The sequence below is a fragment of the Scyliorhinus torazame genome, chromosome 20 (assembly GCF_047496885.1).
Source record: "Scyliorhinus torazame isolate Kashiwa2021f chromosome 20, sScyTor2.1, whole genome shotgun sequence".
Lineage (NCBI taxonomy): Eukaryota > Metazoa > Chordata > Chondrichthyes > Carcharhiniformes > Scyliorhinidae > Scyliorhinus > Scyliorhinus torazame.
In genome coordinates, this window is record NC_092726.1 from 75,047,144 (window position 1) to 75,063,936 (window position 16,793).

Here is a 16,793-nt window from a genome sequence, read left to right on the forward strand (position 1 = left end):
TGTACAGTGTATGGGGAGGGTTATATCAGTGTGGGATTGTACACTGTATGGGGGAGGGTTATATCAGTGTGGGATTGTACAGTTTATGGAGGAGGGTTATATCAGTGTGGGATTGTACAGTGTATGGGGGGGGGTTATATAAGCGTGGGATTGTACAGTGTATGAGGAGGGTTATATCTGTGTGGAATTGTACAGTGTATGGGGAGGGTAATATCAGTGTGTGAATGTGCAGTGTATGGGGAAAGGGTTATATCAGTGTGGGATTCTACAGTGTATGGGGGGTTTATATTAGTGTGGGATTGTACAGTTTATGGGGAGGGTTATTTCAGTGTGGGATTGTACAGTGTATGGGGAGGGTTATATCAGTGTGGGATTGTACAGTGTATGGGTGGGGGGTTATATCAGTGTGGGATTGTACAGTGTATGGGGAGGGTTATATACTTGTGGGATTGTACAGTGTATATGGGAGGGTTACATCAGTGTGGGATTGTACAGTGTATGGGGAGGGTTATATCAGTGTGGGATTGTACAGTGTATGGGGAGAGTTATATCAATGTGGGAATGTACAGGGTATGGCGAGGGTTATGTCAGTGTGGGAGTGTACAGTGTATGTGGAGGGTTATGTCAGTGTGGGATTGTACAGTGTTTGGGTGAGGGTTATATCAGTGTCGGATTGTACAGTGAATGGGGAGGGTTATATAAGTGTGGGATTGTACATTGTATGTGGAGAGGATTATATCAGTGTGGGATTGTACAGTGTATGGGGAGGGTTATATCAGTGTGGGATTGGACAGTGTGTTGGGGCAGGGCTACATCAGTGTGGGATTATACAGTGTATGGGGGGGTTTATATCAGTGTGGGATTGTACAGTGTATGGGGAGTGCTATATCAGTGTGGGATTGTACAGTGTATGGGGAGAGGGTTCTCTCTGTGTGGGATTGTACATTGTTTGGGGAGAGTGTTATATCAGTGCGGGACTGGACAGTATATGGGGGAGGGTTATATCAGTGTGAGATTGTACAGTGTATGGAGGAGGGTTATATCAGTGTGGAATTGTACAGTGTATGGGGAGAGAGTTATTTCAGTGTGGGATTGTACAGTGTATAGGGTGGGTTATATCAGAGTGTGATTGTACAGTGTATGGGGAGAGGGTTCTCTCTGTGTGGGATTGTACATTGTATGGGGAGAGGGTTAGATCAGTGTGGGACTGTACAGTGTATGGGAGAGGAATATATCAGTGTGGGATTGTACAGTGTATGGAGAGGGTTATATCAGTGTGGGATTGTACAGTGTATGGGAGGGTTATGTCAGTGTGGGATTGAACAGTGTATGGGGAGAGGGTTATATCAGTGTGGGATTGTACAGTGTATGGGGAGGGTTATATCAGTGTGGGATTATACAGTGTATGGGAGAGGGTTATATCAGTGTGGGATTGTACATTGTATGTGGAGAGGATTATATCAGTGTGGGATTGTACAGTGTATGGGGAGGGTTATATCAGTGTGGGATTGGACAGTGTGTTGGGGCAGGGCTACATCAGTGTGGGATTATACAGTGTATGGGGGGGTTTATATCAGTGTGGGATTGTACACTGTATGGGGAGGGTTATATCAGTGTGGGATTGTACAGTGTATGGGGGAGGGTTATATCAGTGTGGGATTGTACAGTTTATGGAGGAGGGTTATATCAGTGTGGGATTGTACAGTGTATGGGGGGGGGCTATATAACCGTGGGATTGTACAGTGTATGAGGAGGGTTATATCAGTGTGGAATTGTACAGTGTATGGGGAGGGTAATATCAGTGTGGGAATGTACAGTGTATGGGGAAAGGGTTATATCAGTGTGGGATTATACAGTGTATGGGGGGTTTATATCAGTGTGGGATTGTACAGTGTATGGGGAGGGTTATTTCAGTGTGGGATTGTACAGTGTATGGGGAGTGTTATATCAGTGTGGGATTGTACAGTGTATGGGTGGGGGGTTATATCAGTGTGGGATTGTACAGTGTATGGGGAGGGTTATATAATTGTGGGATTGTACAGTGTATATGGGAGGGTTACATCAGTGTGGGATTGTACAGTGTATGGGGAGGGTTATATCAGTGTGGGATTGCACAGTGTATGGGAAGAGGGTTATATCAGTGTGGGATTGTACAGTGTATGGAGAGGGTTATATCAGTGTGGGATTGTACAGTGTATGGGGAGGGTTAAATCAGTGTGGGTTTGTACAGTGTATGGGGAGGGGTATATCAGTGTGGGACTATACAGTGTATGGGGGAGGGTTTTTCAGTGTGGGATTGTACAGTGGATGGGGAGGGTTATATCAGTGTGGGATTATACATTGCATGGGGAGAGGGTTGTATCAGTGTGCGATTGTTCAGTGTATGGGGAGGGGTATGTCAGTGTGGGATTGTACAGGTTATAGGGTGGGTTATATCAGTGGGGAATTGTACAGTGTATGGGGAGCGTTAAATCAGTGTGGGATTGTTCAGTGTATGGAGAGGGTTATATCAGTGTGGGATTGTACAGTGTATGGGGAGGGTTATGTCAGTGTGGGATTGTACAGTGTATGGGGAGAGGGTTATATCAGTGTGGGATTGTACAGTGTATGGGGGGGTTTATATCAGTGTGGAATTGTACAGTGTATGGGGAGCGTTAAATCAGTGTGGGATTGTACAGTGTATGGGGAGGGTTATATCAGTGTGGGGTTGTAAAGTTTATGGGAAGAGGGTTATATCAGTGTGGGATTGTACAGTGTATGGGGAGGGTTATATCAGTCTGGGATTGTGCAGTGTATGGGAGGGTTATATCAGTGTGGGATTGTACAGTGTATGGAGAGGGTTATATCAGTGTGGGATTGCACAGTGTATGGAGAGGGTTATATCAGTGTGGGATTGTACAGTGTATGGGTTGTGTTATAGCAGTGTGGGATTGTACAGTGTATGGGGAGGGTTATATCAGTGTGGGGTTGTAAAGTTTATGGGGAGAGGATTATATCAGTGTGGGATTGTACTGTGTATGGGGAGAGGGTTATATCAGTGTGGGAATGTACAGTGTATGGGGAGGGTTATATCACTGTGGGATTGTAGAGTGTATGGGGGAGCGTTATATCAGTGTGGGATTGTACAGTGTATGGGGAGGGTTATATCAGTGTAGGATTGAACAGTGTAAGGAGAGGGTTATATCATTGTGGGATTGTACAGTGTATGGGGAGAGGGTTATATCAGTGTGGGATTGTGCAGTGTATGGGGAGAGGGTTATATCAGTGTGGGAATGTACAGTGTATGGGAGGGTTATATCAGTGTGGGGTTGTAAAGTTTATGGGGAGAGGATTATATCAGTGTGGGATTGTACACTGTATGGGGAGAGGGTTATATCAGTGTGGGAATGTACAGTGTATGGGAAGGGTTATATCAGTGTGGGATTGTAGAGTGTATGGGGGAGCGTTATATCAGTGTGGGATTGTACAGTGTATGGGGAGGGTTATATCAGTGTAGGATTGAACAGTGTTAGGGGAGAGTTATATCATTGTGGGATTGTACAGTGTATGGGGAGAGGGTTATATCAGTGTGGGATTGTACTGTGTATGGGGAGGGTTATTTCAGTGTGGGATTGTACAGTTTATGGGGAGAGGGTTATATCAGTCTGGGATTGTACAGTGTATGGGGGAGTTATATCAGTGTGGTATTGTACAGTGTATGGGGGTGGGTTATATCAGTGTGGGATTGTACAGTGTATGGGGAGGGATTTATCAGTGTGGGATTGTACAGTGTATGGGAAGCGTTATATCATTGTACCGTGTATGGCGAGAGGGTTATATCAGTGTGGGATTGTACAGTGTATGGGGAGGGTTATATCAGTGTGGGATTGTGCAGTGTATGGGGAGAGGGTTATATCAGTGTGGGATTGTACAGTGTATGGGAGGGTTATATGAGTTTGGGATTGTATAGAGTATGGGGGGCGGTTATATCAGTGTGGGTTTGTACAGTGTATGGGGAGGGTTATATCAGTGTGAGATTGTGCAGTGTATAGGGAGGGTTATGTCAGTGTGGAATTGTACAGTGTATGGGATGGGTTATATCAGTGTGGGAGTGTACAGAGTATGGGGGCAGGGTTATATCAGTGTGGGATTGTACAGTGTATGGGGAGGGTTATATCAGTGAGGGACTGTACAGTGTATGGGGAGAGGGTTATATCAGTGCGGGATTGTACAGTGTATGGGGGGGTTATATCAGTGTGGGATTGTACAGTGTATGGGGAGGGGGTTATATCAGTGTGGGATTGGACAGTGTATGGGGAGGATTATATCAGTGTGGGATTGTACAGTGTATGGGGAGGGGATTATATCTGTATGGGATTGTAATGTGTATGTGGAGAGAGTTATATCAGTGTGGGATTGTACAGTATATGGGGAGAGGGTTATATCAGTGTGGGATTGTACAGTGTATGGGGAGGGTTATATCAGTGTTGGATTGTACAGTGCATGGGGGGGCTATATCAGTGTGGGATTGTACAGTGCATGGGGAGGGTTATATCAGTGTGGGATTGTACAGTGTAAGGGGAGGGTGAGATCACTGTGGGATTGTACAGTGTATGGGGAGAGGGTTATATCAGTGTGGGATTTTACGGTGTCGGTGGAGGGTTATATCAGTGTGGAATAGTACAGTGAATGGGAGGCTTATATCAGTGTGGGATTGTACAGTGTATGGGGAGGGTCATATCAGTGTGGGATTGTACAGTGTATGGGGAGGGTTATATCAGTGTGGGATTGTACAGTATATGGGAGGGTAATATCAGTGTGGGATTGTACAGTGTATGGGTGATGGATATATCAGTGTGGGATTGTACAGTGCATGAGGAGAGGGTAATATCAGTGTGGGATTGTACAGTGTATGTGGAGGTTATATCAGTGTTGGATTGTACAGTGTATGGGGAGAGGCTTATATCAGTGTGGGATTGTACAGTGTATGGGGGGGGGTGTTATATCAGTGCGGGATTGTACAGTGTATGGGAGGGTTATATCAGTATGTGATTGTACAGTGTATGGGGAGAGGGTTAAATGAGTGCGGGACTGGACAGTGTATGGGGGAGGGATATATCAGTGTGGGATTGAACAGTGTATGGAGGAGGGTTATATCAGTGTGGGATTGTACAGTGTATGGGGTGGGTTATATCAGTGTGGGATTGTACAGTGTATGGGGAGAGTGTTATATCAGTGTGGGATTGTACAGTGTATGGGGGGGTGTTATATCAGTGCGGGATTGTACAGTGTATGGGGAGGGTTATATCAGTGTGTTATTGTACTGTGTTTGGGGAGAGGGTTATATCAGTGCGGGACTGGACAGTGTATCGGGGAGGGTTATATCAGTGTGGGATTGTACAGTGTATGGAGGAGGGTTTTATCAGTGTGGGATTGTACAGTGTATGGGGAGAGAGTTATATCAGTGTGGGATTGTACAGTGTATGGGGTGGGTAATATAAGTGTGGGATTGTACAGTGTATGGGGAGAGGGTTCTCTCTGTGTGGGATTGTACATTGTATGGGGAGAGGGTTATATCAGTGTGGGACTGTACAGTGTATGGGAGAGGATTATATCAGTGTGGGATTGTACAGTGTATGGAGAGGGTTATATCAGTGTGGGATTGTACAGTGTATGGGGAGAGGTTTTTATCAGTGTGGGATTGTACAGGTTATAGGGAGGGTTATATCAGTGCGGGATTGTACAGTGTATGGGGAGGATTATATCAGTGTGGGATTGTACAGTGTATGGAGAGGGTTATATCAGTGTGGGATTGTACAGTGTATGGAGAGGGTTATATCAGTGTGGGATTGTACAGTGTATGGGGAGAGTTATATCAGCGTGGGATTGTACAGTGTATGGGGAGGGTTATATCAGTGTGGGATTGTACAGTGTATGGAGAGGGTTATATCAGTGTGGGATTGTACAGTGTATGGAGAGGGTTATATCAGTGTGGGATTGTACAGTGTATTGGTTGTGTTATAGCAGTGTGGGATTGTACAGTGTATGGGGAGGGTTATATCAGTGTGGGGTTGTAAAGTTTATTGGGAGAGGGTTATATCAGTGTGGGATTGTACAGTGTATGGGGAGGGTTATATCAGTGTGGGATTGTACAGTGTATGGGGAGGATTATATCAGTGTGGGATTGTACAGTGTATGGAGAGGGTTATATCAGTGTGGGATTGTACAGTGTATGGAGAGGGTTATATCAGTGTGGGATTGTACAGTGTATGGGTTGTGTTATAGCAGTGTGGGATTGTACAGTGTATGGGGAGAGGGTTATATCAGTGTGGGATTGTGCAGTGTATGGGGAGAGGGTTATATCAGTGTGGGAGTGTACAGTGTATGGGGAGGGTTATATCAGTGTGGGATTGTAGAGTGTATGGGGGAGGGTTATATCAGTGTGGGATTGTACAGTGTACGGGGAGGGTTATATCAGTGTAGGATTGAACAGTGTAAGGGGAGGGTTATATCATTGTGGGATTGTACAGTGTATGGGGAGAGGGTTATATCGGTGTGGGATTGTACTGTGTATGGGGAGGGTTATTTCAGTGTGGGATTGTACAGTGTATGGGGAGAGGGTTATATCAGTCTGGGATTGTACATTGTATGGGGGAGTTATATCAGTGTGGGATTGTACAGTGAATGGGGGTGGGTTATATCAGTGTGGGATTGTACAGTTTATGGGGAGGGATTTATCAGTGTGAGATTGTACAGTGTATGGGGAGCGTTATATCATTGTACCGTGTATGGGGAGAGGGTTATATCAGTGTGGGATTGTACAGTGTATGGGGAGGGTTATATCAGTGTGGGATTGTGCAGTGTATGGGGGAGGGTTATATCAGTGTGGGATTGCACAGTGTATGGGGAGGGTTATATCAGTGTGGGAATGTACAGGGTATGGCGAGGGTTATATCAGTGTGGGAGTGTACGGTGTATGTGGAGGGTTATGTCAGTGTGGGATTGTACAGTGTATGGGAGAGGGTTATATCAGTGTGGGATTGTACAGTGTATGGGGAGAGTTATATCAGTGTGTTATTGTACTGTGTATGGGGAGAGGGTTATATCAGTGCGGGACTGGACAGTGTATGGGGGAGGGTTATATCAGTGTGGGATTGTACAGTGTATGGAGGAGGGTTCAATCAGTGTGGGATTGTACAGTGTATGGGGAGAGAGTTATATCAGTGTGGGATTGTACAGTGTATGGGGTGGGTTATATCAGTGTGGGATTGTACAGTGTATGGGGAGCGGGTTCTCTCTGTGTGGGATTGTACATTGTATGGCGAGAGGGTTATATCAGTGTGGGACTGTACAGTGTATGGGGAGGGTTATATCAGTGTGGGAATGTACAGGGTATGGCGAGGGTTATATCAGTGTGGGAGTGTACAGTGTATGTGGAGGGTTATGTCAGTGTGGGATTGTACAGTGTATGGGAGAGGGTTATATCAGTGTGGGATTGTACAGTGTATGGGGAGAGTTATATCAGTGTGTTATTGCACTGTGTATGGGGAGAGGGTTATATCAGTGCGGGACTGGACAGTGTATGGGGGAGGGTTATATCAGTGTGGGATTGTACAGTGTATGGGGAGGGTTATATTAGTGTGGGATTGTACAGTGTATGGGAGAGGGTTATATCAGTGTGGGATTGTACAGTGTATGGGGAGAGTTATATCAGTGTGGGATTGTTCAGTGTATGGGGAGGGTTATATCAGTGTGTGATTGTGCAGTGTATGGGGGGGAGGGTTATATCAGTGTGGGATTGCACAGTGTATGGGGAGGGTTATATCAGTGTGGGAATGTACAGGGTATGGCGAGGGTTATATCAGTGTGGGAGTGTACAGTGTATGTGGAGGGTTATGTCAGTGTGGGATTGTACAGTGTTTGGGTGAGGGTTATATCAGTGTTGGATTGTACAGTGAATGGGGAGGGTTATATGTGTGGGATTGTACATTGTATGTGGAGAGGATTATATCAGTGTGGGATTGTACAGTGTATGGGGAGGGTTATATCAGTGTGGGATTGGACAGTGTATTGGGACAGGGCTACATCAGTGTGGGATTATACAGTGTATGGGGGGGGTTTATATCAGTGTGGGATTGTACAGTGTATGGGGAGGGTTATATCAGTGTGGGATTGTACAGTTTATGGGGGAGGGTTATATCAGTGTGGGATTGTACAGTGTATGGGGGGTTATATAAGCGTGGGATTGTACAGTGTATGAGGAGGGTTATATCAGTGTGGAATTGTACAGTGTATGGGGAGGGTAATATCAGTGTGGGATTGTACAGTGTATGGGGAAAGGGTTATATCAGTGTGGGATTCTACAGTGTATTGGGGGTTTATATCAGTGTGGGATTGTACAGTGTGTGGGGAGGGTTATTTCAGTGTGGGATTGTACAGTGTATGGGGAGTGTTATATCAGTGTGGGATTGTACAGTGTATGGGTGGGGGGTTATATCAGTGTGGGATTGTACAGTGTATGGGGAGGGTTATATAATTGTGGGATTGTACAGTGTATATGGGAGGGTTACATCAGTGTGGGATTGAACTGTGTATGGGGAGGGTTATATCAGTGTGGAATTGCACAGTGTATGGGGAGAGGGTTATATCAGTGTGGGATTGTACAGTGTATGGAGTGGGTTATATCAGTGTGGGATTGTACAGTGTATGGGGAGGGTTAAATCAGTGTGGTGTTGTACAGTGTATGGGGAGGGGTTTATCAGTGTGGGACTATACAGTGTATGGGGGAGGGTTATATCAGTGTGGGATTGTACAGTGTATGGGGAGGGTTATATCAGTGTGGGATTATACATTGCATGGGGAGTGGGTTATATCAGTGTGCGATTGTACAGTGTATGGGGAGGGGTATATCAGTGTGGGATTGTACAGGTTATAGGGAGTGTTATATCAGTGTTGAATTGTACAGGGTATGGGGAGCGTTAAATCAGTGTGGGATTGTACAGTGTATGGAGTTGGTTATATCAGTGTGGGATTGTACAGTGTATGGGGAGGGTTATGTCAGTGTGGGATTGTACAGTGTATGGGGAGAGGGTTATATCAGTGTGGGATTGTACAGTGTATGGGGAGCGTTAAATCAGTGTGGGATTGTACAGTGTATGGAGCGGGTTATATCAGTGCGGGATTGTTCAGTGTATGGGAGAGGGTTATATCAGTGTGGGATTGTACAGTGTATGGGGAGAGTTATATCAGTGTGGGATTGTTCAGTGTATGGGGAGGGTTATATCAGTGTGGGATTGGGCAGTGTATGGGGGGGGGTTATATCAGTGTGGGATTGTACAGTGTATGGGCAGGGTTATATCAGTGTGGGAATGTACAGGGTATGGCGAGGGTTATATCAGTGTGGGAGTGTACAGTGTATGTGGAGGGTTATGTCAGTGTGGGATTGTACAGTGTTTGGGTGAGGGTGATATCAGTGTCGGATTGTACAGTGAATGGGGAGGGTTATATAAGTGTGGGATTGTACATTGTATGTAGAGAGGATTATATCAGTGTGGGATTGTACAGTGTATGGGGAGGGTTATATCAGTGTGGGATTGGACAGTGTGTTGGGACAGGGCTACATCAGTGTGGGATTATACAGTGTATGGGGGGTGGTTATATCAGTGTGGGTTTGTACAGTGTATGGGGAGGGTTATATATGGGTGGGATTGTACAGTGTATGGGGGAGGGTTATATCAGTGTGGGATTGTTCAGTGTATGGAGGAGGGTAATATCAGTGTGGGATTGTACAGTGCATGGGGATAGGGTTATATCAGTGTGGGATTCTACAGTGTAAGGGAGGTTTATATCAGTGTAGGATTGTACAGTGTATGGGGAGGGTTATTTCAGTGTGGGATTGTACAGTGTATGGGGAGGGTTATATCAGTGTGGGATTGTACAGTGTATGGGTGGGGGTTATATCAGTGTGGGATTGTACAGTGTATGGGGAGGGTTATATCAGTGTGGGATTGGACAGTGTATTGGGACAGGGCTACATCAGTGTGGGATTATACAGTGTATGGGGGGGGTTTATATCAGTGTGGGATTGTACAGTGTATGGGGAGGGTAATATCAGAGTGGGATTGTACAGTGTATGGGGGAGGGTTATATCAGTGTGGGATTGTACAGTGTATGGAGGAGGGTTATATCAGTGTGGGATTGTACAGTGTATGGGGGGTTATATAAGCGTGGGATTGTACAGTGTATGAGGAGGGTTATATCAGTGTGGAATTGTACAGTGTATGGGGAGGGTAATATCAGTGTGGGATTGTACAGTGTATGGGGAAAGGGTTATATCAGTGTGGGATTCTACAGTGTATGGGGGGTTTATATCAGTGTGGGATTGTACAGTGTGTGGGGAGGGTTATTTCAGTGTGGGATTGTACAGTGTATGGGGAGTGTTATATCAGTGTGGGATTGTACAGTGTATGGGTGGGGGGTTATATCAGTGTGGGATTGTACAGTGTATGGGGAGGGTTATATAATTGTGGGATTGTACAGTGTATATGGGAGGGTTACATCAGTGTGGGATTGAACTGTGTATGGGGAGGGTTATATCAGTGTGGAATTGCACAGTGTATGGGGAGAGGGTTATATCAGTGTGGGATTGTACAGTGTATGGAGTGGGTTATATCAGCGTGGGATTGTACAGTGTATGGGGAGGGTTAAATCAGTGTGGGGTTGTACAGTGTATGGGGAGGGGTATATCAGTGTGGGACTATACAGTGTATGGGGGAGGGTTATATCAGTGTGGGATTGTACAGTGTATGGGGAGGGTTATATCAGTGTGGGATTATACATTGCATGGGGAGTGGGTTATATCAGTGTGCGATTGTACAGTGTATGGGGAGGGGTATATCAGTGTGGGATTGTACAGGTTATAGGGAGTGTTATATCAGTGTGGAATTGTACAGGGTATGGGGAGCGTTAAATCAGTGTGGGATTGTACAGTGTATGGAGAGGGTTATATCAGTGTGGGATTGTACAGTGTATGGGGAGGGTTATGTCAGTGTGGGATTGTACAGTGTATGGGGAGAGGGTTATATCAGTGTGGGATTAGACAGTGTATGGGGAGCGTTAAATCAGTGTGGGATTGTACAGTGTATGGAGAGGGTTATATCAGTGCGGGATTGTTCAGTGTATGGGAGAGGGTTATATCAGTGTGGGATTGTACAGTGTATGGGGAGAGTTATATCAGTGTGGGATTGTTCAGTGTATGGGGAGGGTTATATCAGTGTGGGATTGTGCAGTGTATGGGGGGGGGGTTATATCAGTGTGGGATTGTACAGTGTATGGGCAGGGTTATATCAGTGTGGGGATGTACAGGGAATGGCGAGGGTAATATCAGTGTGGGAGTGTACAGTGTATGTGGAGGGTTATGTCAGTGTGGGATTGTACAGTGTTTGGGTGAGGGTGATATCAGTGTCGGATTGTACAGTGAATGGGGAGGGTTATATAAGTGTGGGATTGTACAGTGTATATGGGAGGGTTACATCAGTGTGGGATTGTACAGTGTATGGGGAGGGTTATATCAGTGTGGGATTGCACAGTGTATGGGGAGAGGGTTATATCAGTGTGGGATTGTACAGTGTATGGGGAGGGTTATATCAGTGTGGGATTGTACAGTGTATGGGGAGGGTTAAATCAGTGTGGGGTTGTACAGTGTATGGGGAGGGGTATATCAGTGTGGGACTATACAGTGTATGGGGAGGGTTATATCAGTGTGGGATTGTACAGTGTATGGGTGGGGGGTTATATCACTGTGGGATTGTACAGTGTATGGTGAGGGTTATATAATTGTGGGGTTGTACAGTGTATGGGGAGGGGTATATCAGAGTGGGACTATACAGTGTATGGGGGAGGGTTATATCAGTGTGGGATTGTACAGTGTATGGGGAGGGTTATATCAGTGTGGGATTATACATTGCATGGGGAGAGGGTTATATCAGTGTGCGATTGTACAGTGTATGGGGAGGGGTATATCAGTGTGGTACTATACAGTGTATGGGGGAGGGTTATATCAGTGTGGGATTGTACAGTGTATGGGGAGGGTTATATCAGTGTGGGATTATACATTGCATGGGGAGAGGGTTATATCAGTGTGGGATTGTACAGTGTATGGGGAGGGTTATGTCAGTGTGGGATTGTACAGTGTATGGGGAGCGTTAAATCAGTGTGGGATTGTACAGTGTATGGAGAGGGTTATATCAGTGCGGGATTGTTCAGTGTATGGGAGAGGGTTAATTCAGTGTGGGATTGTACAGTGTATGGGGAGGGTTATATCAGTGTGGGATTGTACAGTGTATGGGTGGGGGTTATATCAGTGTGGGATTGTACAGTGTATGGGGAGGGTTATATAATTGTGGGATTGTACAGTGTATATGGGAGGGTTACATCAGTGTGGGATTGTACAGTGTATGGGGAGGGTTATATCAGTGTGGGATTGCACAGTGTATGGGGAGAGGGTTATATCAGTGTGGGATTGAACAGTGTATGGGGAGGGTTATATCAGTGTGGGATTGTACAGTGTATGGGGAGGGTTAAATCAGTGTGGGGTTGTACAGTGTATGGGAGGGGTATATCAGTGTGGGACTATACAGTGTATGGGGAGGGTTATATCAGTGTGGGATTGTACAGTGTATGGGTGGGGGGTTATGTCACTGTGGGATTGTACAGTGTATGGGGAGGGTTATATAATTGTGGGATTGTACAGTGTATATGGGAGGGTTACATCAGTGTGGGATTGTACAGTGCATGGGGAGGGGTATATCAGTGTGGGACTATACAGTGTATGGGGGAGAGTTATATCAGTGTGGGATTGTACAGTGTATGGGGAGGGTTATATCAGTGTGGGATTGTACATTGCATGGGGAGAGGGTTATATCAGTGTGCGATTGTTCAGTGTATGGGGAGGGTTATGTCAGTGTGGGATTGTACAGTGTATGGGGAGCGTTAAATCAGTGTGGGATTGTACAGTGTATGGAGAGGGTTATATCAGTGCGGGATTGTTCAGTGTATGGGAGAGCGTTAATTCAGTGTGGGATTGTACAGTGTATGGGGAGGGTTATATCAGTGTGGGATTGTACAGTGTATGGGTGGGGGTTATATCAGTGTGGGATTGTACAGTGTATGGGGAGGGTTATATAATTGTGGGATTGTACAGTGTATATGGGAGGGTTACATCAGTGTGGGATTGTACAGTGTATGGGGAGGGTTATATCAGTGTGGGATTGCACAGTGTATGGGGAGAGGGTTATATCAGTGTGGGATTGTACAGTGTATGGGGAGGGTTATATCAGTGTGGGATTGTACAGTGCATGGGGAGGGTTAAATCAGTGTGGGGTTGTACAGTGTATGGGGAGGGGTATATCAGTGTGGGACTATACAGTGTATGGGGAGGGTTATATCAGTGTGGGATTGTACAGTGTATGGGTGGGGGTTATGTCACTGTGGGATTGTACAGTGTATGGGGAGGGTTATATAATTGTGGGATTGTACAGTGTATATGGGAGGGTTACATCAGTGTGGGATTGTACAGTGCATGGGGAGGGGTATATCAGTGTGGGACTATACAGTGTATGGGGGAGAGTTATATCAGTGTGGGATTGTACAGTGTATGGGGAGGGTTATATCAGTGTGGGATTGTACATTGCATGGGGAGAGGGTTATATCAGTGTGCGATTGTTCAGTGTATGGGGAGGGGTATATCAGTGTGGGATTGTACAGGTTATAGGGAGGGTTATATCAGTGTGGAATTGTACAGTGTCTGGGGAGCGTTAAATCAGTGTGGTATTGTACAGTGTATGGGGAGGGTTATATCAGTGTGGGGTTGTAAAGTTTATGGCGAGAGGTTTATATCAGTGTGGGATTGTACAGTGTATGGGGAGGGTTATATCAGTGTGGGATTGCACAGTGTATGGGTAGAGGGTTATATCAGTGTGGGATTGCACAGTGTATGGGGAGAGGGTTATATCAGTGTGGGATTGTACAGTGTATGGGGTGGGTTAAATCAGTGTGGGGTTGTACAGTGTATGGGGAGGGGTATATCAGTGTGGGACTATACAGTGTATGGGGGAGGGTTATATCAGTGTGGGATTGTACAGTGTATGGGGAGGGTTATATCAGTGTGGGATTATACATTGCATGGGGAGAGGGTTATATCAGTGTGCGATTGTTCAGTGTATGGGGAGGGGTATATCAGTTTGGGATTGTACAGGTTATAGGGAGGGTTATATCAGTTTGGAATTGTACAGTGTATGGGGAGCGTTAAATCAGTGTGGGATTGTACAGTGTATGGAGAGGGTTATATCAGTGCGGGATTGTTCAGTGTATGGGAGAGGGTTATATCAGGGTGGGATTGTACAGTGTATGGGGAGGGTTATGTCAGTGTGGGATTGTACAGTGTATGGGGAGAGGGTTATATCAGTGTGGGATGGTACAGTGTATGGGGAGCGTTAAATCAGTGTGGGATTGTACAGTGTATGGAGAGGGTTATATCAGTGCGGGATTGTTCAGTGTATGGTAGAGGGTTATATCAGTGTGGGATTGTACAGTGTAAGGGGAGAGTTATATCAGTGTGGGATTGTTCAGTGTATGGGGAGGGTTATATCAGTGTGGGATTGTGCAGTGTATGGGGGGGTTATATCAGTGTGGGATTGTACAGTGTATGGGGAGGGTTATATCAGTGTGGGAATGTACAGGGTATGGCGAGGGTTATGTCAGTGTGGGATTGTACAGTGTTTGGGTGAGGGTTATATCAGTGTCGTATTGTACAGTGAATGGGGAGGGTTATATAAGTGTGGGATTGTACATTGTATGTGGAGAGGATTATATCAGTGTGGGATTGTACAGTGTATGGGGAGGGTTATATCAGTGTGGGATTGGACAGTGTGTTGGGACAGGGCTACATCAGTGTGGGATTATACAGTGTATGGGGGGGGGTTATATCAGTGTGGGTTTGTACAGTGTATGGGGAGGGTTATATAAGTGTGGGATGCTACAGTGTATGGGGGAGGGTTATATCAGTGTGGGATTGTTCAGTCTATGGATGAGGGTAATATCAGTGTGGGATTGTACAGTGTATGGGGAAAGGGTTATATTAGTGTGGGATTCTACAGTGTAAGGGAGGTTTATATCAGTGTGGGATTGTACAGTGTATGGGGAGGGTTAATTCAGTGTGGGATTTTACAGTTTATGGGGAGGGTTATATCAGTGTGGGATTGTACAGTGTATGGGTGGGGGTTATATCAGTGTGGGATTGTACAGTGTATGGGAAGGGTTATATAATTGTGGGATTGTACAATGTATATGGGAGGGTTACATCAGTGTGGGATTGTACAGTGTATGGGGAGGGTTATATCAGTGTGGGATTGCACAGTGTATGGGGAGAGGGTTATATCAGTGTGGGATTGTACAGTGTATGGGGAGGGTTATATCAGTGTGGGATTGTACAGTGTATGGGGAGGGTTAAATCAGTGTGGGGTTGTACAGTGTATGGGGAGGGGTATATCAGTGTGGGACTATACAGTGTATGGGGAGGGTTATATCAGTGTGGGATTGTACACTGTATGGGTGGGGGGTTATGTCACTGTGGGATTGTACAGTGTATGGGGAGGGTTATATAATTGTGGGATTGTACAGTGTATATGGGAGGGTTACATCAGTGTGGGATTGTACAGTGTATGGGGAGGGTTATATCAGTGTGGGATTGCACAGTGTATGGGGAGAGGGTTATATCAGTGTGGGATTGTACAGTGTATGGGGTGGGTTATATCAGTGTGGGATTGTACAGTGTATGGGGAGGGTTAAATCAGTGTGGGGTTGTACAGTGCATGGGGAGGGGTATATCAGTGTGGGACTATACAGTGTATGGGGGAGAGTTATATCAGTGTGGGATTGTACAGTGTATGGGAGGGTTATATCAGTGTGGGATTGTACATTGCATGGGGAGAGGGTTATATCAGTGTGCGATTGTTCAGTGTATGGGGAGGGGTATATCAGTGTGGGATTGTACAGGTTATAGGGAGGGTTATATCAGTGTGGAATTGTACAGTGTCTGGGGAGCGTTCAATCATTGTGGTATTGTACAGTGTATGGGGAGGGTTATGTCAGTGTGGGGTTGTAAAGTTTATGGCGAGAGGTTTATATCAGTGTGGGATTGTACAGTGTATGGGGAGGGTTATATCAGTGTGGGATTGTACAGTGTTTGGGGAGGGTGATATCAGTGTGGGATTGTACAGTGTATGGAGAGGGTTATATCAGTGTGGGATTGTACAGTGTATGGAGAGGGTTATATCAGTGTGGGATTGTACAGTGTATGGGTTGTGTTATAGCAGTGTGGGATTGTATAGTGTATGGGGAGAGTTATATCAGTGTGGGGTTGTAAAGTTTATGGGGAGAGGGTTATATCAGTGTGGGATTGTACAGTGTATGGGGAGGGTTATATCAGTGTGGGATTGTACAGTGTATGAGGAGGATTATATCAGTGTGGGATTGTACAGTGTATGGAGAGGTTTATATCAGTGTGGGATTGTACAGTGTATGGAGAGGGTTATATCAGTGTGGGATTGTACAGTGTATGGGTTGTGTTATAGCAGTGTGGGATTGTACAGTGTATGTGGAGAGGGTTATATCAGTCTGGGATTGTACAGTGTATGGGGAGGGTTAAATCAGTGTGGGGTTGTACAGTGTATGGGGAGGGGTATATCAGTGTGGGACTATACAGTGTATGGGGAGGGTTATATCAGTGTGGGATTGTACAGTGTATGGGTGGGGGG